At 42.4% G+C, this 26347-nt stretch overlaps 1 non-coding gene across 1 annotated transcript; it reads left to right on the top strand.

Annotated features, from left to right (window-relative positions):
* The first annotated feature begins 10141 nt into the window (after positions 1-10141).
* On the top strand, positions 10142-10246 carry LOC149451049 (U6 spliceosomal RNA). Its single transcript, XR_016315160.1, has one exon. It is a non-coding gene; the product is annotated as a U6 spliceosomal RNA (small nuclear RNA).
* The last annotated feature ends 16101 nt before the right edge of the window (positions 10247-26347 follow it).

Genomic DNA, 26347 nt, shown 5'->3' with positions numbered 1-26347 from the left:
TCCAGGGACTCAGCAATCAGCAGACAGGGCGGCTTCCCACGGACCCTCAGCAATGGATAGCGGCCCTCACATCGGCCAGTGTTTCAGCTAACAGCAGCGATTAGCAGGCAGGGGCCCTCACCACGGCCAGCTTCTCCAGGGGCCCAGAGATTAGCAGGCAGGGGCCCTCACAGCGGCCAGCTTCTCCAGGGACCCAGTGATCAGCAGGCAGGGGCCCTCGCAACGGCCAGCTTGCCAGGAACAGCAGCGGGAGTCATGCCTGTGGGTTCTGACCTTTGAGGAGGGTGGCTCATGCAGAGCGCTCAGCGGGGATGGCTGCGGAGGCCCGGTCCCCACCCAGACCTCCCACGACAGTGGTAGTGACAGGCCAAGGGAGAGCGGCCGGACAGCACAGAAGGAAGGGAGAGAAAGAGCCTGGTCTTGCTCTGGCCTTTGAAAAGCCGTGCGGGACGCTTCCGGGTTGCCCCAGCAATGGCCGGCCCAGCGCCGCGTTGCCGGGGCAATGAGGCACGCCCCCCTCGCTCCAGCCACGCGCAGGGAGCACTGTCTTTGGCCCCGGCGGGGCGCCGAGCGCGGGAAGCCCTGCGCCCGCCGGGGGCACGCAGAGACCTCCCAGCGGCCCCCACCCGGGATTTCCTGGCGGGGGGATCACAGCTCTTCCGGCTGAATTGCGGCAACTGACAAACCCAGACTCGTCCATTGAGTTGCCACACAGAAAAGTGTTATTCATCACTCCAGAGAACATGTCTTCACCGCTCTAGAGTCCAGTGGTGGCATGCTTTACACCTCTGCATCCGACACTATGCATTGCACTTGGTGATGTAAGGCTGGATGCAGCTGCTCGGTCAGGGAAACCCATTCCATGAAGCTCTCTATGCACTATTGTTGTGCTAATCTAAAGAGCACACAAAGTTTGGAGGTCTTTAGCTATTGACTCTGCAGCCAGTTGGCGACTTCTGTGCATTGTGCGCTTCAGCATGTGCTGACCCCGCTATATTATTTTACATGGCCTACCACTTCGTGGCTGAGTTGCTGTTTTTCCCAGTTGCTTCCACTTTGTTATAATAGCACTACCAGTTGACTGTGGAATATTTAGTAGCAAGGAAATATCACGGATGCACTTATTGCACAGGTGGCAACCTATCACGGTACCACCCTTGTCTCCACCCCTACCCATCTCATTTAATATATATACATATTCTAAAATGGGTTAATTTATCTATAAGAGGAGCACAATATATATTCACAATCCTTTACAGTATCATAAAAGTGTCCAATAACCACTAAACTATGTGGAAGTTCAAATGTGAACAACACAATTGCCATTGTATGACTGCAAGAGAAATACAATGCATAAAACATTACCTTGATGCTTCAGCAAAACCTACAAATTCAAAAATAATTAACGTACCCATGCTTGCATTCATTTTACATGCTCTGATAATCTTTATAGACAGTAAGAGAAGTGAAGCTGGCCTCCAACAATTTCTTTGTGCCATGGGTTCCACACTTTGGCAATGAAGCCATTACACATAAAGCAATTACACCCAACTGGGAACCCTTGTGACATCCAAAATTGTCTAGATTATGAACTTGTCCCCATTCGGGAGGACATAGGTACTGTAGTAAAACTTTGTAAAAGCTTCAAACACATAGCCTAAGTTATTAATCACTTGTTGTTGTAACTGTAGTGTTATTTAAACTGCAAAATCAAACCAATACTTTGCAGTTACTAGAAAAAGTAAGAGGTTAGCTTCACAAGAGGTACATTGGGCATCCAGTACTTGCCTTCCCACTGCCAGAATGCCCAGAAACTTCTGTGTACAGTATATTTTGTTGAAAAACACATCTCTATGCATGATCCACGCCTTGAATCTGGTGATCATCTGCTAGGGCACATAGCACTGTATTGTGGGATAAAACAGTGGAGTGTTACGTGTTCCTCCATACACAGAAGTACTGAGTAATTTTCAGGGCTCCAGTGACAAATTAGGGGGAGGAGGGAGCAGTACAGCATTAATACTGGATCATCTATAAAGCAAACCTGTTACTTGACATAATATGGTCATAGTAAAAGTTCAGTCCTGATGATTTAGCCCCATACCACAATCTATATCTATGTATATAAATATCTCCTCTGCATGAGTGGAACTGTCATATATTGAATTAAATTAAAAAGTAAACTACTGTTTTCTGGTGTTGTTCTAAAACATATTTTTAGAAATATAACCTTTTTATTCTTGGGCAAATGTTTTAGAGAGGCGGATCAACCCAGCGGTTTGTCAGACATACAGTAAGTGGCCCCCAGCATCTTTTAGGCAGGTGCTCAGTACTTGCCTTATACCTTCTGGCTTAAAAGTAATCAAAGATGTATTTTCTCTAAGGACCCATTTGTAATTACCATTAGCAATTAGCATATGTGTAGCTGTTGCTGGAACAGATGACGTAAATGCAGCATGGCAATATAATTTTTCCTGGACTACTTCTTACTTCTGAAAAAAAAAATAGAAAGAATTTATGCAGAGCAATGATGTACAGTGAATTACTCAGAACTCAGATGAAGTAAAACTCAAATATCTTCTGATTTTACCAGTGTTATGTTTACTTGATAGCATTAATAACTCACGGTCTGCTTTCACCTACTTGCTTTTTAAATTGGATTAGTTGCTTTGCGTTACCACCAGTGGCGTATGTAGCACATCTGGCACCAAAGGCGGCTCTAGACTTTTTAAGGCCTCACGTCCATCCGTCTGTCCATCCATCAGCTACGCAGCAAGCCTTCCCAGACTGAGATACTCGTGCAGCGGATGGGAGGGGTGACATGCGCAGGCACAACGTCACTCCTCACTGGCTGATGAGCGGAGCTCCAGAATTCTTAGGCTACGCGAGAGGTGTGAGAGGGCTCTTTTTTTTTTTTATGGCTGAACTGGATGGACGTTCGTCTTTTTTTCAGCCAGACTAACTATGTAACTATGTCCTGTCACCCCTAAAATAAAGTCACGCTGCAAAACAGCAGTTCAGCCACTGCTAGGCCCGTTTAAGTGAGACAAGGCTCTTAACTCTGCCTGAGCACAGCAGTGTTAACCAGTTCGGCTCCAGAGCATTTTTTTTTATTTTTCACATACACGAAAACAATCAAAATTTTTGGCAATAAATTTACTTAAACCCCCAGAACATTATATATTTTCTGAAAGCAGAGGCCCTGTAGAATAAAAAGATGATATTTGCGCAACTGTTTATTAAATGCAAATTTGCAGGAAAAAATATAATAAAATTAATTTTAGTGCAAAAACACAATAGAATACCCATTTTTGGTTAAAATATAAAAGATGAGGTTCCTTTGAGTAAATAGATACCAAACTTTCTTTGTCTTAAAATTGCATGCGCCTGTGATATCGCCAAAAAAAAAAAAATCACCATATGTGACACCTCAAAAGCTTTTACAGCTCATCAGTTTAGAATTAACTAGGAGCTAATTATTGTTCTCACACTGATATTTGCGGTGATATGTCAAACGCGTAGTGCGACCATGGTTAAATATGGGTTCACATCCTGGGCTTGCGTTTGTGTATATGCAGGTGTGCGGGGCAACTGGGGTCACGGCAATGTTTTTAACAATTTTATATATTTTAAAATTTTTAAAACTTTTTTCTTAATTTATTTTTACTTGAATTCTATCACAAGGGGTTAATAAACCCCTATGTGACAGCAGCGGGTGACATGTACTCTTTATGGAGACATTAGGGGCCTAATAGACCACAATGTCTCCCCTGCCCTTCACACCATCTAATCAAGCACAGATCAGCCTTGTTAGATGTGTCTTCTGGCTGTCCTGGCTTGCATGTGAGATTGAGGCATAGATTTGACTCTCACATTGCTCTCCCTCCCCTAGCCTGTGGTAGTGTTCCCGGCTCTGATAAGAGCAGAGATCCTGGAAACCACAGGAGGAGGGGGGCCGCTAGTGGAAGGGGGCACCACTCTGTCGGCTCCAGTAAGTGATCAGCAGCTATGTTGTGCAGAAGAAAAACAGATGGAGGTGTAGGCCTGTCTGATGTGACTCTATTCTACAAAGCTATAACAGTGGTTCGCAACATGAATTGGCATCACAATGCAAATGATAAAATATGGGACATGCTAGAAAAAAACATGGCAGCTCATAATCTGGCAAGTGCCCCATGGGTTCCAGCAACACCATGGTTTATCAAGCTGGAATTCCAGTATCCCAGTAGCAACTTTAAAATCTTGGGACAGGTTATATGGCAAAGGGAAGTTCAATTGTGTTTGCCCTTAGCCCCACTGGGTGAGTTCCCATGGTTGGAACCTAGCTGAGAGGTGGATGGAGCTGCTGCATCACTTTGACTTTCCAGTGGCTGCGTTAGGTAAGTTAGGCAGTCACGAGGCCCCTGTGAGCACAAGACCCTAGGCGACTGCCTAATTTGTCTAATTAGAGAACCGCCTCTGTCTGGCACCGAGGGCCAGTCATTTTTTTATACACACTCCCCTTCCCAAAAAATGGGAGGCAGTAGCAGCATGCCGTGCCAAATTGAGGGTGGTGTCAAATTGCATTAGGACACCCATATCCCTATCCTTTTGGAAACACCTAGTAAATTCCAACTTACCATTATACAAACATATCTACATTAATCAGGCTACCCGAAGAAATATGCCAGGGTATGATCCAAGTGGCAGGTGGAGCGCAAGACAGCCTCACCCTTTAGGTTGGTTAAATACCTTTTTAATTGATGGATTGTGAACTGATGGATGGTCTGTTCTGGTATAGAGACATCTTTCCTTTTCCTAATGTCATTTGTTTATCTCATATACTTGGATGATACTTGTTTCTCAAGTTATTGTGAACTACACCTGTGTGATTGCAAATGGTGCCCTTGCATGTGCTCTAGCTGTTGTTGTTACTCTTCTCCTACAACTCCTGCAAGGGTTCTACTTATGGTTAGTGTTTTTTGTGTTTGTGCTGTTTGTTTTTGCAAAAGCTTTAATGATTAAATCTTTAAAAACAAAAAACAAAAAAAAAAAAACACCTGAGCCTACTCCTCCTATACTCAGCAGACACATGCCACGGTCTTGTTATCTATAAAATATGTTTTAATAGGATAAAAGTAATCAAAATGATTACTGCCACATATCATGTATCTGTTATATGTTACAGAGCTCCCTTTGACATTTTTCAGACAAAGTTGAAATTGATTACAGCCTTTGGAGAGGTAAAAAAACAGATTAGCTTATGCTATATTGTGTAGAAGAAAAACAGATGGAGGTGTAGGCCTATCTGATGTGACTCTATACTACAAAGCTATAACAGTGGTTCGCAACATGAATTGGCATCACAATGAAAATGATAAAATATGGGACATGCTAGAAAAAAACATGGCGGCACGTAATATGGCAGGTGCCCCATGGGTTCCAGCAACACGCCATGGTTTATCAAATTGGATTTCCATTATCCCAGTACCAACTTTAAAAGCTTGTGACAGGTTATATGGCAAAGGGGAATTCAATTAGGTTTGCCCTTAGCCCCACTGGGTGAGTTCCCATGGTTGGAACCTAGCTGAGAGCAATTCCAAGATATATATGTGGGCTAGAAGTACTATTTCTCTGAGATTAATGCTATTAGCTTTATTCAATTCAATGTCTGACTTTCTCTATTAGCTGACTCACTCATTACTTGATACATTTTGTCAGGACAATCCAAGGTACACTCTGATGTGGTAATTCAGTGTATGTTATGGTGTGGTATTGGGCTCTTTATGAACATAATTGGCATCTGGCAACAATCTTCACTTTTTTTTGTTCTTTTCTACTGTGTTATTATTCTGATTTTGCATTTATACCTTTACTGCATAAGTGTCACTAATAATATTTTTGTTCTTTTGAATGGAAGAACAGACAGACTCCAAGGACATTTTAATGATACTGTTGATTATTGCTTTACAGACATCATAGTGGCACTAATACAGGAGCTTAGTACTTTATTTGAGAGAACTTATAAATGACAACAACACGATATTTGACATTTTCTGTTAACTGAAATCCAGGTTCGTAAACTTGCTTGCTTTGTAAGACAAAAAAATGATTACGAAAAAATATATGCTTTAATGACCGTGTCACATGCAAGCGTGTAAGGGCTCATTCACACTGTTGGTCTCTGAAGAAGGGTCCACATTTATCACCACCTCACTGCCTACTTTAACCCCATGAACTCCACACTAGTGGGCTGCAATCGCGTGCATTGCATGTGGCTGTGAGGAAGTTGCAGAGCAGTCTGGTATAATTCCTGCCACAAAGAAAATCATTGTGCCTGTGGCATGTGTACACACCCTGCAACTGCCTCTTCAGCTAAAGGGTGAGTAGTTGGGGGTTGGTACAAACTAAGCTCAATCATGGGGTTTTACCGCTCTCCAAACACTAGTGTGAACAAGCCCTAAAACCTCAGAACCCTCATTTAACACAATGTAATTCTATACACTCAATACACACCCTATCTTACAGAAGAACTTACAGCAGTAACATACTGTACTAACAGCACAGTTATCAGGAATATGAAATGTAAACCACGAGGGGAATTTATCAGAATTAGAGCAGAAAAAATCTGGAGTAGCTGTGCATGGCAACCAATCAGCAACTATCTTCAGCTTGTTCAGTTAAAGTTCAAAAATAGCAGAAAAGATAGCAGCTGATTGGTTGCCATACACAGCTACTCCAGATTCTTTTGGCTCTAATTCTGATAAATTCCCCTCAGTGTCAATAATGCTGGGGTTAACAGATAGGCCACTTTACAGAGTACAACCAATATTACCCCCTTTTCCCAGTACAAATCACTCAGTAAAAGCCCATAACCCCCACAGTACAGATCTAACATCCCTAAATCCCCCCTCCCAGCCTACCCTTCAGTAAAGAGCCCCCCAAAACAAACCCCTTAGCACAGACCTCCCCCCCAACTAAGATTCTTCAGCACAGACCAGCTACCCTAGTACAAACCCTTCAGCACAGAAGTACAGATTCCCCCATCACCACCACAGCATGCCCCTCAGCATGGACCGACTTCCCCAGCACAGACCTCCAAGCACAGATCAATCCCCCCTGTACAGACCTCTCAGCACACATTGACCCCCTCCAGTAGATGGATGCCTTCAGTACAAACCCCTCAGCATGCCCTTAGTGGGACAAAAATAGGCCCAGGTATTTTAGACTGAACATACCTTTTTTTTTCCTTTTTAAACCAAATGACAAATAATGACAACTACTGGTTTCTCTATGTCTTATAGTTACATTTAGCCTGCTTCAGTCACTTGAACACTTGGACAATGAAAGACCAGCAACAACCTGGTCAGGTAAATTCTCTCCTACTTTCAGCCTTGCCGATTGTGGCATTCCTCTCCTACATGTAAAAAACATTTTTTTTTTGCTAGAAAACGACTTAGAACCCCCAAACATTATTATATATATATATTTTTTTTTTTTTTTTTTAAGAAGAGGCCCTAGAGAATAAAATGGTGGGCATTGCATATTTTTATGTCACGTGATATTTGTGCAGCGGTTTTACAAATCAAAGTTTTTGTAAAAAATACACGTAGCCTCCCTAGCGGTCTGATTATGTCAGTATTTCTGTGCTCAAAGCGGTACATTTTTTTGCATGGAAATATGTATTTTTTTTATTGTAGGCCTGTAATGTTTAGGAATAACTCACTGAAATCTGTCCGAACAAGATTCTAGTAAACATCCCGGGTATGATAAAATTTGAAACACGAAATCATAGAATATAATTTAATAAATAATCATAAAAAATAATAATATAATAATAAATTTAATTCAATAATATAATTAAACCAAAAACACTGAAATTTGAAATATTGCACCAAGTTCACACATCACTGAGCAAAGTCGCAAAATCGTTTTCAGTGTCTGATGATGAATTTCCCCACAAATCATTGTCACTCAATTCTGCAAGTAGTTCTAATTTACTATCGCTGTTCTCTAGCTGGTCTAAAACTGGTTTGACCTAAAGGAACACTTTTTGGACGCCATGGACTTTTCTCAGTTTCCAGGCAGAAAGAACAGTAAAAGTACAGGCAGGGCACAGGACAAAGCACTAGGGACAAAATGTATGTGAAATGGTTTGATACAGTAATGTTTTACTATGTGATTTTAGTGTATTTAGTGAGTCACTTTTTGACATTTTTAAACTTCCTGTCAGTTCTGTCCCCATACATCCTGATGTCGCAGGGAATGGAACCCGGAAGACAGATGCCGGCATCCGCCGGAGGACATTGCCGGGGACGTTGCAGGAGGGACATCGCGGGAGTGCAGGACAAGGTAAGTGTAGAAGGGATCCCGGAGCAACGCTGCAGGGTATTCCCGAGTGGAGCTCGGGGTTACCACTTGTGCTGAAACTTTACCCCGAGCTACACTCGGGAATACCTCCAGGGAAGTTAAATGAATTTTAATGCACAAAAACACAATATAATATTCAATTGTTTTGGTAAAATATAAAAGATGAAGTTACGCTGAGTAAATAGATACCAAACATTTCATGCTTTAAAAGTGCATCTGCCAGTGTAACGGCGCCAAATGACAGTACCTAGAAATCTGCATAGGCGATGCTTTAAAAATCTTTACAAGTTTCCAGTTTAGAGTTACACAGGAGGTCTGGTGCTAGAATTTTTGCTCACTCGTGGTGATACCTGTGTAGTGTGATCCCTATTTACATATGCATGAGGGACCTATGTGCATGTTTGCATTTGCACATGAGCATGGGGGAATGAGGGGCACTTTAATTTTTTTTTTGTTATATTATTTCTTTAATTCAATTTTTTTTTAACACTGTACCCTCTTCCACAGCCTGTAAAAGTAACCCAGCGGCTTGTTGTGAAGTGCTATCAGCGCATCTGCATAATCTGGCCGTTTCTGTGCACCTCAATGGCAGCTTCTCAGAACACTGAGATGATTAGCGGAGAACATGTTCTCCACTGATCATCTCTGTTTCATAAACTGCTAATGAACTGAGATCAGCGGCAATCCTCAGGATCGTTGCTGATCTCAATTTCATAAACGGACCTAGGTCTGCAGGAAATGCTGCAGCATTCTCTGACTAGTCTGTTGTTTGCCAAAGTGAGGTCACCAAGGAGAAGTTTGCAGGATGGTACCAAATCCTGGGAAAAGGGGAGCACAGACAATGCTTCACAGAAAGCACAACTATACTAACTACCTAGCCCCACAAAGCAAAAGTAAATCTCATGTATGGGGTCAATAACAATGCATGTATTTAAAAGGTTAGATGTAGGAAACACTTCTGAATATGCTGGAAAGTTCTATATAGCTCCAAGCAGGTTGTAATTTTGGGCACACGTTTCATAATCTTTTTTAAATCAAAATTAACTTTTTTTGGTAAACATTTTATTTATTCAACCTAAAAGTTACTGGGTACATAATGTGCCGGTTGTGTAGTAAAGTAATAGAACTCTGAAAGCTATTTGTATGTCTGACAACTATAGCTAAGCACACTTGCTCAACAGCTTCTTTCTTTGGTGTTCCTCCAAACTTAGTAGAGGAGCTGTTTATACCCTACATAGGTATAGTACAGCAGGGACAGCGCAGGCTCCAGCCAATGTAAATCAGCACCTGGGGGAGCAGCAGAGGTGTGGTTTTCCATCAGGGTTTTGGGCTTCTGTGCATGTAAGGAGGCTGATCCACAGTGCCTGCCAGAAGCGCACAAGCAAAGGTGGCTCCATGGGTCCCTGTAAAGGGACAGAGTCACTTGAAACCAGCAACTTGAGAGAAAGGAATTTTCTACAGAATGTTTCGAAGCAGCCAAAAGGTAATTGCTGATGTCTGCTGATATCAGGGGAATTCAGTACAGCTTTTGATCTACTTCTCTGGTGGTATTGCCAATTGAAAGGTTCTTCTCCAGATTCAAAATGCCTGATTAGGAAGCTGAGACACCAGTCCCCCCCGGTATGTCCACTTTCTCCTGTGATTGACAGCAGGCAGTGGGTGGAGTCTATAGCCATTAGTAGACAGTCAATTGGTTACCCACCCACTGCCTGTCGTCATTCCCAAGGGGAGTGGACCTAATAGGGAACAAGTGTCTCTAAATCTCCATCAGGCCCTGCTCATCCATCTTCAAAAAACCTTGACTGCTGTCCTCACTTTGGCAGGTAAGATACAGAAAAGACTAGCATGGCCCTTGTACAAGAATGACATGGAAATTCAATAAACATTCCATATTTTTTTGCTGATACATGACAGTCCCATCACAGACACCACACACATCACACAGGAATTTAAGACCTAGTCTTTTTATAACCGTAAATCCCCACTGGATTGGACGACCGAGCACCATAGATGGAACCTGATACGAAACTACTTACAAGTAGTGGAATACTCTAGCCTACCCAGGTAGGCAGTTCGAGAGATGGAACGTCTGTTCACCCCAGGGGCGGACTGACCATTTGGAAACTCGGGCACTGCCTGAGGGCCCGGGGTCAGTAGGGGGCCCCATGAGATGCCCCTGGTACCTTTTTCATAGGCTTTTTTGAGTTTGGGCAAGGACACAGGGGCCCCATGATCCCCTATTGCCCGGGGGCCCCATGAGTTGTCAGTCCGCCCCTGGTTCACCCCACTAGAACTGGCCACAGTTATCTCAGGCCTTCCCAACAGGAAAAGTTTGGGACCGGATGCTATCAATGCTCAGTATAAAACTATCACATATCCTGAGAGACCCACTATGTAACTATTTAAACTCCATATCCACTAATAGCCTTCTTCCCAAAGAAGCCTTTTTAGCTCACATAGTGATTATAGCTAAACCAGGGAAAGATCCAGCATTCTGCCAAAATTAAGTATTATTCTTCTTAAACATGGACATAAAAACTCTATCAAAACTTTTAGCAGCTAGACTACAGGATTTTCTCCCCTGTGTGATACACTCTGACCAGACAGGTTTTATAGCAGGGAGGCCCAGGAAACCACAATTAGGCCTCATGCACACTGCTACTCCTAAACTCACATTTAGGAGGTTTTGGTGTTTTTTTGCCAAAAGCCCTGAGTTCAACTCAGTAAAAGCCTGTGTGTCCATGCACACATAGGCTTCTACCAGAGTTTAGGCGCAGCAGCGCATAGAGGCAATAAAATTCTTCTTTCCTTAACGCAGGAGAATCGTGTTCAGGAGAGGAGAGTTTTGACAGAAAAATGATAAACGCATTTTTTCATTTCAATGTTCAGAATAAATTGTTTATTCTGACCAATTAAATGAATAAACGCCCAAGTTCTTGGAGCGGGTAAACACGTTTACCAGTGTCAAACACTATATGTGCTTCCAGAAACAAACGTCAGGAGCAGTTGTTTTAACCGTCCAGTGTGCACGTACCCTTGGTGCTCCTAACATCCTTCTTTGGACCCACTATGGCCCAGACCAACCTCCCTCCTTAATACTAACCATGGAAGCCTAGAAGGCTTTTGACAGGATGGACTGGCTGTATATGGAGGAAACCATGAGACATTTTTGGGGAAGAAAATGATCTGGTCTGCAGAGTCTGTGGTGACAGGGGAGCTGCCTATATTTTGTCATGCGCTGTGCCAGGCTCTGTGTGTGAACTTTTTTGTGAGTCATTTTTAAAGATATGATTAAATGCTTTTAAATGTATAGCGAGCGCTATTAGTCCCTGTTCTTTTTGCATGAGCCATCTGTTTTGTGGCCATTGAGCGGTCAAAAGCACATTTGAACCTCGACTTGCAATCGGAGTCAATACTGGAGGTGAGCATACTGTTCACAAGAGGTGATTGCATGCCAGACACAGTTGACTAAGTCAAAGATAGTGGACTGTATTGGTGAAGGGAAGCACGAGGATATTTGGTTTTGGACTTTTTTGTTTGAGCTTTTGAGTTATTTCACTTGTTGTGTTGTATTATATAGGTTACACTACATTGTTACAACTATACATTTTTTATAAACATGGGTTAGCAATGGAAATATGAGTTGCTCCAAGCTAGTTCTGACAGCATTTCTTCTACCTTTAGAGCAGATTAGACAGACATATAGTAGATTCCCTATGAATGCTGGGAGTCACAGACAAGCGAGTGACTTTCCTCAGAAACTTGTCCCAAACTCACACGTCTCTGACTCCTTCACTACATTTGAATCTATATGCTCCCTTAGTGATGATTCTACATATCTCTTATCGGAAACATACAGGTACTTACTCACAACCCTCACTTGCAAAAAAAAATGATACAACTCTCTCATGTCTCTTCAATAAGCTCTAAGACCCAAGAATCTGTTATACATTTTTTTCAAACACCTAAGTGATTAGCAAGGATTTTCCCTGGGTTGGATCCCAAGTGCTGGAGAGGGTGCTCCCAAGAGGGCACATACTTACATTTATGGTGGTATTGCCCTAAGATCCAAAAATTCTGTATGGATATTTCGACATAGATCCAAAAATGTACACTCAAGCCTGTTAGACTGACCCCCCTTCGCTATTTAATCCATGCCCCCCTTCTCTCTGAAATCTTATAAATATAGTGTCACACCACATCTTTGAATGCTGCTAAAGTCTCATACCTAAATTCTGGAAAAAAACCCACTGCCCTATCTCACTGGATGGGAAACAGAAAGTGGAAAGGATTATGGAAGCAAAGAGATGGATTTCTAGCAGCTAAAAAGAAAGAAGTTAAGTTCTGTGACATCTGGTCTGGCTGGATGCATTACTCATTTGAGAGTGATAAATTTAATGGTAGTTACAATATAGATGACCATCTGAGCTTCACCTCCTTATATCATCTCTTGGGAAGATATTTTTTCTTTGATCCGAACCTAACATCTTCTGCTAAATGGATATATAATACTTGTAAGGCTCCATGCACACTAGCTTTTTTTTTTTTACCAGTTGCGTTTATTGAAATTGTACAAAAGTATGACAAATCAAGCTTATTGAATTCAGTAGAAATATAATATACGTGAGATTCCAAGGCTAACAATCATACAGATTCAATCAGTCATCCTGAGTCAGGTCCGGTAAAATATACATATTACAATGTAGATGGCTATTACCCACCAAATAAAAGTAAGGAAGAAAATCTAAGGGCGGGAACTGGAGCGTAAAAAGAAAAGAGCAGAGAAAATAAGAAGAAGGGGGGGAGGGAGAAAGGGGAAGAGGAGGGGAGGGAAGGGTGGGGGAGTTGGGGGAGGAAAGGGGGGGCAAAGAAGAAAAGCAAATCCTAAACAATAGCCAATCAAACAATACAACGGGACATACCCGCAAGGTGAACACTAGCTTATTTTTAAGCTCCTAACTGCTAGTTATAAGCATTTTTTTTCTGCTCGTAGAAGAAAATAGTGTTATCCTATGTGTCCATACACACTGTAGGCTAGAAGCGTTTTTCAAGCTTCACCTTTTAGGAGCAGAAAAAAAAAAACACTTTTTTTTTTTGCATCTTTGGTATCCATTTGCCAGTAGAAAAAAATGCTGAACCTCAGAAATGCTACTAAACTCTACTAAAATTATCCAATCTTTTTTTTCCCTACAAGTACTGTAAAAATGTTAATAAAATGCTGACACTCCTTGTCATGAAGTGCCCGTGCCTTCCCCACCCCCCTTTGCCTGCTGTCCCTCTGACGTATCCCTTCACCCCTCCCTCCCCCCTTGCAGATTCCTTGCGTCCTGCCAGCCTACATCAAAGGGCTGTGCAGGACGGGAGGAAACGTCTTGGGCCCCCCACCAAGTATCCCCAGCAAAGGGCCACCAAGGCATCTCTGCGTGCCCCCCGGGGGGCACAGCGCGGGCACGTGAATTCCCACTCTCTGCGCCCACCGGAGACAAAGACCGCGCTCCCTCAGCACGGCCCGAGTGAGGGGGCGTGCCTCGTTGCCCTGGCAACCTGACACTGGGCTGGCCATTGCCGGGGCAACCAGGAAGCGTCCTGGGCGGCTTAAAAAGGCTGGCGCAGGACCCAACGTGCCCCCGTCCATGGCTGTATGCTGTCTGTCCCCCGCTCGGGAGAGAGTACTGTGCAGGGTCTGCTGAGGCCAGACCCCACAGTCAAGACCTTGCCGAGCCCCTGCAATCCTGCTGTGTCCCTACCTGCTGAAGCTTGCTGTGTCCCCTGCTGACCGCTGTGTTGTTCCCTGTCTGCTGATCGCTGGTCGTCCTTCACTTCTGATCGCTGGTCGTCCCTGTCTGCAAGCCGCCTGCTGCTGAGTGTCTGCAAGCCGCCTATCGTGAGTGTCCCTGGAAGCCACCTGCTGCTGAGTGTCTGCAAGCCGCCTATCGGGTCCCTTTCTGCTGATCGCTGGTCGTCCCTGTCTGCTGAACGCTGGTCATCCCTGTCTGCAAGCCACCTGCTGCTGAGTGTCTGCAAGCCACCTACCGTGAGTGTCCCTGGAAGCCGCCTGCTGCTGAGTGTCTGCAAGCCGCCTATCATGAGTGTCCCTGGAAGCCGCATGCTGCTGAGTGTCTGCAAGCTGCCTATCGGGTCCCTGTCTGCTGATCCCTGGTCGTCCCTGTCTGCTGATCGCTGGTCGTCCCTGTCTGCTGATCGCTGGTCATCTCTGTCTGCAAGCTGCCTACCGTGAGTGCCCCTACAAGCCGCATGTTGCGGAGTGCCCTGAACTGCCCCCCATTGAGTGCCCGGTCTACTGCTGCCTGGACTGCCCCCCACCCACCGAGTGCTTGGGCCATCACTACCTAGATTGCACTATCGCGGGCTGGATTATCATTATTTTGGGCTCCTTCCCTCTCTTCCCCTTTTTGGGTACCTGGACGCTACCTTCCTACCTTGATTGAGTGCCTTCCATAGTTCAATAAATCTTTGAGTGTTCATCATCTTCTTTGTGTGTCCTGCCTACGCTTCCGTCACACTCCTAAATACTAATAAAATGCTACTAAAAACGCTATTACCATGTTTTTATCCAGCGTTTTTTGAGCTAAACAAAATCCTAGTGTGCATGGGGCCTAATACACACATTGGCACATTAACCTCTACATATCAGGATGTGTTCTCTAAGATATGTTCCAGTTACATCTTTTATTTTGTTTTCTAATGAGTTACTCACCTCATATGGTTGTCAGGCAGGGGCGGACTGACCATTCAAGCACTCGGGCACTGCCCGAGGGCCCGGGGTCAGTAGTGGGCCCCATTAACTGCTCCTGGTACCTTTTATAGACTTTTTTAGGTGTGGTTTGAGTGTGGGCGAGGACACAGGGGCCCCATGATCCCCTATTGGCGGGGGCCCCATGAGTTGTCAGTCCACCCCTGTTGTCAGGTATATGTATTACCATCTGCAGTATGGTATAACACTCTGAGATGCAACTTTAGTTTGTACCTATACATTTGGAACCATCTTGTGTTATTGTACCTGTAGTCTTGACATGTGGTTATGACTGCTGTTATACATATTGTATGTTGGAAAATGAATATCTCTGTATGCTATATATGAATAATTGACTATTGCTATACCTATTTTCTTTTTCCAAATTTACTTTATTGTTCTTTGTGTTATACAAAACACTTAATAATTATTATACAAAAAAAGCCTTGACTGCTGCACTGTCTGTGTGACAGCTGCAGCAGCAGGTGGAAGCTTAGCTGCACTGAGGACGGAATGTCACAATGGAATTTTGTTTTGCAGACACTTTTTATGAATTCTCCTGTATGTGTTTTTTTAAACCAATAACAATAAATAGTGAAATTTATTATTTATTATTTTAACAGCTCTTGCACCTACAAGACCCAGAGCAGTTTTTACATTTCTACCATGGGCCTGTTTATTCTGTGGTAACTTTGTCATTACTTAAGATATCATAGCGATACATACACTATATTTCCAAAAGTATTGGGACACCCTCCAAATCATTGGATTCAGGTGTTCCAATCACCTCCATGGCCACAGGTGTATAAAATCAAGCACCTAGGCATGCAGACTGCTTCTACAAACATTTGTGAAAGAATGGGTCGCTCTCAGGAGCTCAGTGAATTCAAGCGTGGTACTGTGATAGGTTGCCACCTGTGCAATAAGTCCATCCGTGAAATTTCCTTGCTACTAAATATTCCACGGCCAACTGTGATTGGTATTATAACAAAGTGGAAGCAACTGGGTACAACAGCCACTCAGCCACTAAGTGGTAGGCCACGTAAAATGACAGAGCGGGGTCAGCACATGCTGAAGGGCACAGTGCGCAGAAGTTGCCAACTGTCTGCAGAGGCAATAGCTAAAGACCTCCAAACTTCATGTGGCCTTCAGATTAGCACAACAACAGTGCATAGAGAGCTTCATGGAATGCGTTTCCATGGCTGAGCAGCTGCATTCCAAGTCTTACATCACCAAGTGCAATGCGAAGCTTCGGATGCAGTGGTATAAACCACCCCGCCACTGGATTCTATAGAGCAATGGAGACGTGTTCTCTGGAGTGACAAATCATGCTTCTCTGTCTGGCAATCCGATGGACTTGTCTGTGTTTGACGGTTTCCAGGAGAACGGTACTTGCCTGACTGCATTGTACTAAGTGTAAGGTTTGGTGGAGGGGGGATTATGGTGGGAGTTTGTTTTTCATGAGATGGGCTTGGCCCCTTAGTTCCAGTGAAGGGAACTCTTAAGGCGTCAACATACCAAGACATTTTGGACAATTTCATGCTCCCAACTTTGTGGGAACAGTTTGGGAATGGCCCCTTCCTATGCCAACATGACTGGCACCAATGCACAAAGCAATGTCCATAAAGACATGGATGAGCAAGTTTGGGGTGGAGGAACTTGACTGGCCTGCACAGAGTCCTGACCTCAACCCGATAGAACACCTTTGGGATGAATTAGAGTGGAGACTGGGAGCCAGGCCTTCTCGTCCAACATCAGTGCCTGACTTCACAAATGCACTTCTGGAAGAATGGTCAAACATTCCCATAGACACTCTCCTAAACCTTGTGGACAGCCTTCCCAGAAGATTTGAAGCTGTTATAGCTGCAAAGGGTTGGCCAACTCAATATTGAATCCCATGGACTAAGACTGGGATGCCATTAAAGTTCATGTGCGTGTAAAGGCAGACATCCTAATACTTTTGGCAATCTAGTGTATGTTGTGTTATTCAGGGAAATAAAAAGGGTTTCCTTTGGTGATAGTGTCTTGAAAAATTATTTTATTTCCTATGCAATCCATAAATAACAATCATACAAAAACTAAAGGAAAGCTTAAAAACTAATAAAAAACATTTTTTCTTAATTGGACCTGTGTCAGTTTTTACTTCAATGTGAATTCATAAAAAAATGCATAAAATTGTATTCTAAATTTTTTCCACTTTATAATGACACTATAATTACAGTGCAAAGTATTGAAAAGTTATTTACAAATGAACAGACTTTTTTTCAATTCTGTGCATTTTAAATGCACCACTAAAAGAATAACCAGTGAATGAAATAAAAACATTTAAATATTAATAGAAATAATACTTTTTTTCTTAACTGACACTATGAACAGATCAACGATTACATATTTGATCTCCATATAAATGATTCGGAGTAAATACAAAGTAGTAACATTGTAAAATTGAATTTCCTGACTATCGTTCCTGAACAATGTTTACAAACACTGTTCAAACCCTCACATTTTGACATCTGTAGCTGTTCAGTTTGGCAGAAAGTGTTGAGCAGGGCAAGCCACGTACAGCCTGTGTACTTCTGTAAAGCTCTTTGGGGGGATATGCAGCACACCTAAGGGCTACAACTAATTAAACTGCTGCATATTACACAAGGTGCACACATTTATTTTAGCTCCTGTTCCCAAGCAATTTAGTTGGACATGAGTTAGTTTACTAGTACGTCTGTGTTGTGAGGGGAAACTGGAATACCTGGAAAAAACACAAAAAAATGCAAGGAGAACACAGAACATATAAACCCCATAAAATAGTGCTTAGCTTCCATTCATATCAACTAATCTGAACAAGCTGGTTGACTTTCACTGAATGAGAGAATGTGTAACCTACAATCACTCAGCAGTATCACTAAATCCGGCCATAGACAGATTTTAATTCAGCCGGTTAAGCAGGAACCGGACGAATTTTGATCCATTTATAGGCAGGATGGTTGTATCAATATATATACTTAAGTACAACCAGCCTGTCAGTTTTTTTTGTTCAATCACTGCCAGCAGCTATAGCCAGGAGCAGTGATCATTGTATTCTGATGGCTGGGAAGCCACCTGCTGTCAGAATACAATGCTTGAAGGAAAGAAAATTGGTCAATATGTGGCCTGCCTAAGCAGGAAGCACAAATCTGAATATGTAATCATCACAACTGCTTTAATCTACAATATACAGTATATCTCCAAATCTATAGACAGGACTTCTACAAAAAACAATAATAATATGTAAATAAAGTTGGCCATTTTTTACCTTTTAGATGTAAAATGATTTAAAACAATTACATGTTTCCTTTTATTTGTATCATATTTCTGGATATGTGACTTGATATGGCAATGTGTCAATGATTGTAACAAGCTTTATGTTTTGTTAGAATTACAATATTACAATATGCAGCATGAACCTTGACATGTACTTGAGTGTCACCTTGTGTTATTTTCTATACTAGAACAATAAATGAACAGTCATAAGGGCAAGGTTGGGTGTATCCAACCAATATGAGAAATGAACACATTTAGTTACATCTGTGACATAAGCCAGTTTTATGAGAGCTGGGTTTGAGAAAGGTTTATGGAGCACGCAGTATGAATTAACTCACACTGACAATAAAGGGAACCTGCCAGCAGATTAAACATTTTTTTTTAATCTGTATTTTATTATTAAATGGATCGAGAAAATTCCATATATACATTATATCACACAGTTGAAGCAGCATTACAGGAATTACAGTCCTGAACCGTATGCCAAGGGGCTCTTTCAAAAATGTGTCAATACCTTGTGTTTAAGTGGCATTTAGGCAGCTTTTTAAAAAGAGAAGTATGGCCTAAGTTTTTTTGGCCATACTTCTCCTTTGAGTCACAGAAGTTCACATACTTGTGGTCTCCTGTGACCTAGAATCAGCCGACAACAGGCTGAAGTCCACTGTTGGCCAACATCACACAGAGCTGTTTCTGTCTCTGCAAAGATCTTGACCATTTTGTCGGGATCCATCCAGCTTACTGATTGACAGCTGGCTCCGGCTCTCAGAGCGTGGCGTAACTGCAAACTTAATGAACAGAGTGCAGATCCTAAGGAATTACATCTTGGGAATAGAAACCAGGATCTTGAGAGTAGGGACCACAAGATTCTATTACCTTTGTTAACTAGGTAAGCCTATGTCATCCTGGTTTCAGTTTGTTACTGGAAAATACTGTAACTTCCGTAACTTTAGGCTAAGCCAAGACTTGAGAGCACTCAGAAATGGGTACTCCTCCCTTCCTAGGATAAACTTGATGCTCTAGGTAAAAATATAGGAAGGTGCTAAAGCAAGGAGTGAAGAGCAAGCTAAGGGTGTTACAGTCATGGCCGAAATTGTTGGCACCCTTGATATTTCTCCAGGAAATCATGTATTTCTCACGAAACGTATTGCATTAACACATGTTTTGCTATACACATGTTTATTCCCTTTGTGTGTATTGGGACAAAACAAAAAAAGGGAGGAAAGAAAGCAAATTCGACATAATGTCACACAAACCTCCAAAAATGGGCTGGACAAAAGTATTGGCACCCTTTCACAACTGCGGATAAATAAGAATGTTACAAGCATGTGATGCTCCTGTAAACTCACCTGGGGCAAGTAACAGGTGTGGGCAATATAGAAATCACACCTGAAAGCAGATAAAAAGGAGAGACGTTCACTTAACCTTTGCATTGTGTGTCTGTCTGTGCCACACTAAGCATGGACAACAGAAAGAGGAGACGAGAACTGTCTGAGGACCTGAGAACCAAAATTGTGGCAAAATATCAACAATCTCAAGGTTACAAGTCCATCTCCAGAGAACTAGATTTGCCTTTGTCCACAGTGCGCAACATTATCAAGAAGTTTGCAACCCATGGCACTGTAGCTAATCTCCCTGGTCGTGGACGGATGAGGAAAATTGATGAAAGATTGCAACGCAGAATAGTCCGGATGGTGGATAAGCAGCCCCAAACATGTTCCAAAGACATTCAAGCTGTCCTGCAGGCTCAGGGAGCATCAGTGTCAGCGCGAACTATCCGTCGACATTTAAATGAAATGAAACGCTATGGCAGGAGACCCAGGAGGAACCCACTGCTGACACAGAGACATAAAAAAGCAAGACTACAGTTTGCCAAAATGTACTTGAGTAAGCCAAAAGCCTTCTGGGAAAACGTCTTGTGGACAGATGAGACCAAGATAGAGCTTTTCGGTAAAGCACATCATTCTACTGTTTACCGAAAACGGAATGAGGCCTACAAAGAACAAAACACAGTACCTACGGTAAAATATGGTGGAGGTTCAATGATGTTTTGGGGTTGTTTTGCTGCCTCTGGCACTGGGTGCCTTGACTGTGTGCAAGGCATCATGAAATCTGAGGATTACCAAAGGATTTTGGGTCGCACTGTAGGGCCCAGTGTCAGAAAGCTGGGTTTGCGTCCAAGATCCTGGGTCTTCCAGCAGGACAATGACCCCAAACATACGTCAAAAAGCACTCAGAAATGGATGGCAAAGAAGCGCTGGAGAGTTCTGAAGTGGCCAGCAATGAGCCCAGATCTAAATGCCATTGAACACCTGTGGAGAGATCTTAAAATTGCTGTTGGGAAAAGGTGTCCTTCCAATAAGAGAGACCTGGAGCTGTTTGCAAAGGAAGAGTGGTCCAAAATTCCGGGTGAGAGGTGTCAGAAGCTTATTGATGGTTATAGGAAGCGACTGATTTCAGTTATGTTTTCCAAAGGGTGTGCAACCAAATATTAAGTTAAGGGTGCCAATACTTTTGTCCAGCCCATTTTTGGGGTTTTGTGTGACATTATGTCATATTTGCTTTTCTGCCTCTGTTTTATATTTGTTCCAATACATACAAAGGGAATAAACATGTGTATAGCAAAACATGTGTTAATGCAATACCTTTTTTGTGTGAAATACTTGATTTTCAGGAAAAATATCAAGGGTGCCAACAATTTCGGCCATGACTGTATATGCAGGGGCCTGATTTAGGCAGACATTTCTGAAAGGCAAGGCCAGCAGATTTGAAAAGGAGACAGGAAAGGTATAGTATAATGGCAGTTCCTTTCACTGTCCTTACCATGAAAGGACCACTTGGTTGTGTTTGCCTTTAGGACAAAGGCTACCATGAGTACAATGAATATCTGCCATTAGCATCCAGCATTAAAGGATAGGGAGGTCCTGACAAGTTCTCTTCATTGGTGGATACTAATAGCAATTATTGACTTACACTAATGCTTACAGCTTCCTCTGGCAGCAGTTCTGCTTTTGAGAGCCAATGGAACTATAATGTACAGAGAATTGATTTAAAAGCCAATATGATTGTCTACAGCCAAAGCTCTGCATTTGAATATAGCATCCAAAGATATCAAAGCTTACATATCTATATAGCACCTTTCTTATAAAATACATACATATTGTAAGGAATATACAGTATATTGAGTAGAAGAATATGTATATATATATATATATTTTTCCAGTCAAGTCATATAACTTAAACAAATAACAGATGCTGCATGCAGTTTTACTAGCTCTTTTTGGAAAACTTCAAAACCCTCCTGGTATGCAATATTAGGCTTCATGTACACGAGTAGCTGCTAAACTCGAGTTTAGGAGCTTTTGGTATTTTTTTGCCAAAGCTCCTAAACTCAACTCCATAAAAGCCTATCTGTCCATGTACACATAGGCGTTTAGCAGAGTTTAGGAGCTGCCGCGTTTAGGTGAGGTTAAACCTCCCTCTCCTGAATGCGAAAGAATCACATTCAAGATAGGAACATTTTGACCGCTGACTGCGGGAAACCGCATGACACAGCAACCACGCTTCCAAGTTTTTGCCGTATTCTGTTCGCAGATCTTGTTATCAGTTGTAAACTAAATTGCAATCATGAGTCAAGGAAGCCTTCCCTGCCAGCAGAACACAATGATTAGTGTAGCCGGCTATAGCCAGCGGCAATAATTGTTTGGGAAAAACCTGAGAGGCTGGTTGTACACAAGTTGAACAATAGATCGACTTGTGCACAACGCCGTCACAGTGGTCACATGATTGGAAAAAAAAAAAGAGAGAGGAAACTCAGTCTGCCCCTACTTTGTCAGTAGAGACAGATTAAGGATAGTTTCAATCCATAAGATTTTTCTAATAAACAGCATGGACATACTTAGAATTACACCCCAAAATACATTCTGCTACTCCTCCCGTGTAAGGGGATACCACATGTGCAAGACCTTTTCGATGTCTGGACTGATTATGTACCCAGCATTGCAACCTGTGTAACACAAAAATCAACCAACACTGTAAATGTACTGTAATGGTTGCCTCTGTAAGAGTGGTCAGTGAATACAACATAGCTTGGCTTCACCTACAGCAGTTCCTTTTCCTAAAAGCCAAGTAAGCCTAACCTACTGGTACGTGGCTGCCCCAAAACACAATGGTCTCTTCACTGGCCAGGAAGTACAGGAAGCAAAACAAAGGATAAACAAAAGATTATTTTTGGTTTTAGTAGTGTAGTTGTCCACAGAAGAGAGCACTGGTCCAAGTAACAGGCAAAGACATGGTCACCAAAAGTCAGAGGAATCATCCAGGTAGCAGGCAGGAGTATGTGTCCATAAACAGTTCAGGATCAGTACAGACATCACGTAGAGATATGGTCAGCACAGCCGAAGTATTGATCCTGGCAGCAGGCGGGAACATGGTCCATACTCAGTGTAGTGTCAGTACAGGAAGCAGGCAGAGACATGGTTAGCACAGCCAAAGTACTGGTCCATGTTACAGGCAGGAACATGGTCCACAAACAGGCCAGGGTCAGTACAGGCAGCAAGCAAAGGCATGGTCTATTAACAGGTCAGGGTCAGACAGCAGCAGACAGAAAAATCAGGCTTAGGGCCTTGGCCACGTAAGACCTGGGCACAGGGTTACAGACTATTTCCGACCAAATCACTTTGAAACCTCCGGACTCCAGACCCTGATTCGGGAATTACAAACCTCGTAGACAACCAAAAACTAGTTTTGTCTACTCGTTTTCTGATAGACAGCCTTGCTAGTAGAGAAGGACAGTGACAATATGTTCTATAAAGTTGAGAAAGGAGGCGGGTGACATATGAATTATAAATTGGCAAATTAAAAAGGTAAAGTAGCGGGACCTTCTTGTTGCTAACTAGGGCTGTACCATCTGATAGTTGAAATCCCCCCTTCCCCCATGTACAGTAATGGCCAAAAATATTGGCACCCCTGTGTTTCTGTCAGATAACGCACCACCTCGCCCAGAAAATTGTTGCAGTTACAAATGTTTAGGCATTCTCATGTTTATTTCTTTTGTTTGTATCGGTATGACACAAAAAAGTGGAGAAACAAGCCAAATCTGACACATTGCACACAAAACCCCAAAAATGGTTTGAACAAAATTATTGGTACCTTCTCAAAATTGTAAGAAATAATTGCATTCTGAGTTTGTGATGCTCCTGTAATTTTAATTAAACTCATCACAATTATCAATTAACAGGTGCTGACAATGTAGAAACCACACTAGCAAGCAGTTAAAATGGTGAAAAATTGACTCATCCTTTCTGTTGTGTGTCTCTGTGTGCCACTTGGAGCATGGAGACGAAAAGGGGCAGCAAAGAATTGTCTGAGAATTTGTGAACAAAAATTGTGGAAAAGCATGGACAATCCCAAGGTTACATCTCCAGAGATCTTAATGTTCCTGTGTCCACTGTGCACAACATTGTCAAGAAGTTTACAGCCCATGGCACTGTAGCTAATCTGCTGGATGTGGAACAAAGAGAAAAATTGATCGAAGATTGCATTGAAGGATTGTTTGAATAGTGGCTAAAGAACATCAATCAACTTTCAAATTCTAGCTGACCTTCAGGCACAGGGAACAACTGTGTCAGCTCACACTATACATTGCCACCTAAATGAAAAGGGATGCTATGGTAAGAGACCCAGCAGGACCCCACTGTTGACACAGAAACATAAAAAAGGCCAGACTGGAGTTTGCAAAAACATACTTGAGAAAGCCAAAATCCTCTTGGAAGAATGTGCTGTGGACAGATGAAACAAAATTACAGCTTTTTGGTAGAGCCCATCATTCTACTGTTTTCAGTAATAGAAATTAGGCCTTTAAAGAAGAATACAGCCCCTACAGTCAAACATGGTGGAGGTCCACTGATGTTTTGGGGTTGCTTTGCTGCTTCAGGCACTGAATCTCTTGACCATGTGCATGGCATTATGAAATCTAAAGACTAACAAAGAATTCTAGGGTGCAATGTAGGACCCCGTGTCAGAAAGTTGGATCTCTGTCAGAGGTCATGGGTCTTACAGCAGGACAATGACCCAAAGAACACATCAAAAAAGCACCCAGAAATGGTTTCAGACAACGCGCTGGAGAGTACTGAACTGGCCAGCAATGAGCCCAGATCTCAATCCAATAGAGCACCTGTGGAGAGATCTCAAAACAGCAGTTGGGAAAAGGAACCCTTCCAATCTGAGAGACTTGGAGCAGTTGGCAAAAGAAGAGTGGTCCAAAATTCCAGTAGAGAGGTGTAAGAAACTCATTGATGGTTATAGGAAGCAATTGATTTATTTTTTCCAAGGGGTGTTCTACCAAATATTAAATTGAGGGTTCCAAAAATGTTCTCCAATCCATTTTTGGGGTTTTGTGTGGAATGTGTCAAATTTGGCTTTTTGTTTCTCACTTTTCTGTGTCATACCAATACAAACAAAAGAAATAAACATGAAAACTAAACATTTGTAATTGCAACAATTTTCTGGGCGAAGGAGTGCATTATCTGACAGAAATGCAGGGGTGCCAATATTTTTGGCCATGACTGTACATATTATAATCATGGAAGTACTCAGGCTTTTGGAAGGGACAGTGTTGTCTGTGAATTTCCACCAAGGTTTCATTGTGGATGGAGGGCAGGATATTTTGCTTATCCCTCCACTTCACACTCAACACTTCCTTGTTCTTCAAACTTGCTGATTCCCCGTTTGCAGCTTTGTGGTCATCAGGCATTGTGGGAAGCACTTCCTGTTTGTTTGTGCTATACTGCAGGCCAAAGTTTTCTGGAGGTCCAGGTGGTAGACAAGAGGCAGACTCGAGTAGAAGTTATCCAGGTAGATGTGATACCCCTTTCTGAATAGTGAAAATGCAAGGTGCCAATGTAGGCTGGGCACTCAAGGGGCTGGAGCTTGGACTCTTTGCCTTCGTACAAACAGAAGGCATACAAACACCCTGTGGCTCTTTCACAGAGGTTGTAGAGCTTCACTTGATACCTGGTCTTTTTACTGGGATGGGCACTACTTGAATCCCAGCCGGATAATGAAATAAACAAGGGACTCGTCATTACAGATGTGTTTCTCAGGGATATACAATTCAGCAAATTTATGGGAAACAAAATTAATTAGTGGTCGAATTTTGTAAAGCTGATCATAGCCAGGCTGATTTTGAGGAAGGCACTGAGCATTATCTCTGAAACGGAGAAAGTGCATGATCATGTCATAGTGTGACCTTGATATAATAGCTGAATACCTGGGCATGCGATGAATGGGGTGGGTGGACCAGTAAGCATGTACTTCATTCTTTTTTTGTAAGTCCCATGTTAATTGACCAAAAATAATTTGAATTCCTACACTGTGACAAAATAAAGAAAAAATCCTCCTGCGTTTCAATGGATAATCCCTAAACTAAACTGCTCACACCCACCTTTTATACCACAAAGTGAACACAGATAGATAACTAAATGGTGTAGCGCTAATAAATAACTAATACTAGTGCATAACACAAACATACAAATTTGGATAAGTAAATAAAATATTATAAATAATAAATCACACGTGACACACAAGTGAATAATGCCACAAACCTGTAAAGCAAATACACAGGCAAAACCCCCCTTATCCCCAACTGGGGGATCAAATGACAAATATAATGTCAGTGAATAACGTGACTCCTTCCTCTGGGGAATGCAATACACATACAAGTTAAAGGTGCACCCCTATTGGGGAAACAATTCGTACAAAGTGATGTGTGTTACAACACTTAATCACAGCAAAACAAACAATAGGTGATACGTTATTATTATATAGGATTTATATAGCGCCAACAGTTTGCTCAGCGCTTTTCAATATAAAGGGAGACAATACAGCAACAATAAAGTTCAATACAAAAGGGAAAGGAGGGCCCTGCTCCTTGGAGCTTACAATCTAGGA

This window comes from Staurois parvus, unplaced genomic scaffold (genome assembly GCF_062004578.1).
Source record: "Staurois parvus isolate SC_StPar_1 unplaced genomic scaffold, SC_StPar_1.0 ptg000549l, whole genome shotgun sequence".
Taxonomy (NCBI): Eukaryota; Metazoa; Chordata; class Amphibia; order Anura; family Ranidae; genus Staurois; species Staurois parvus.
This window is presented reverse-complemented; position numbering and strand designations above follow the sequence as displayed.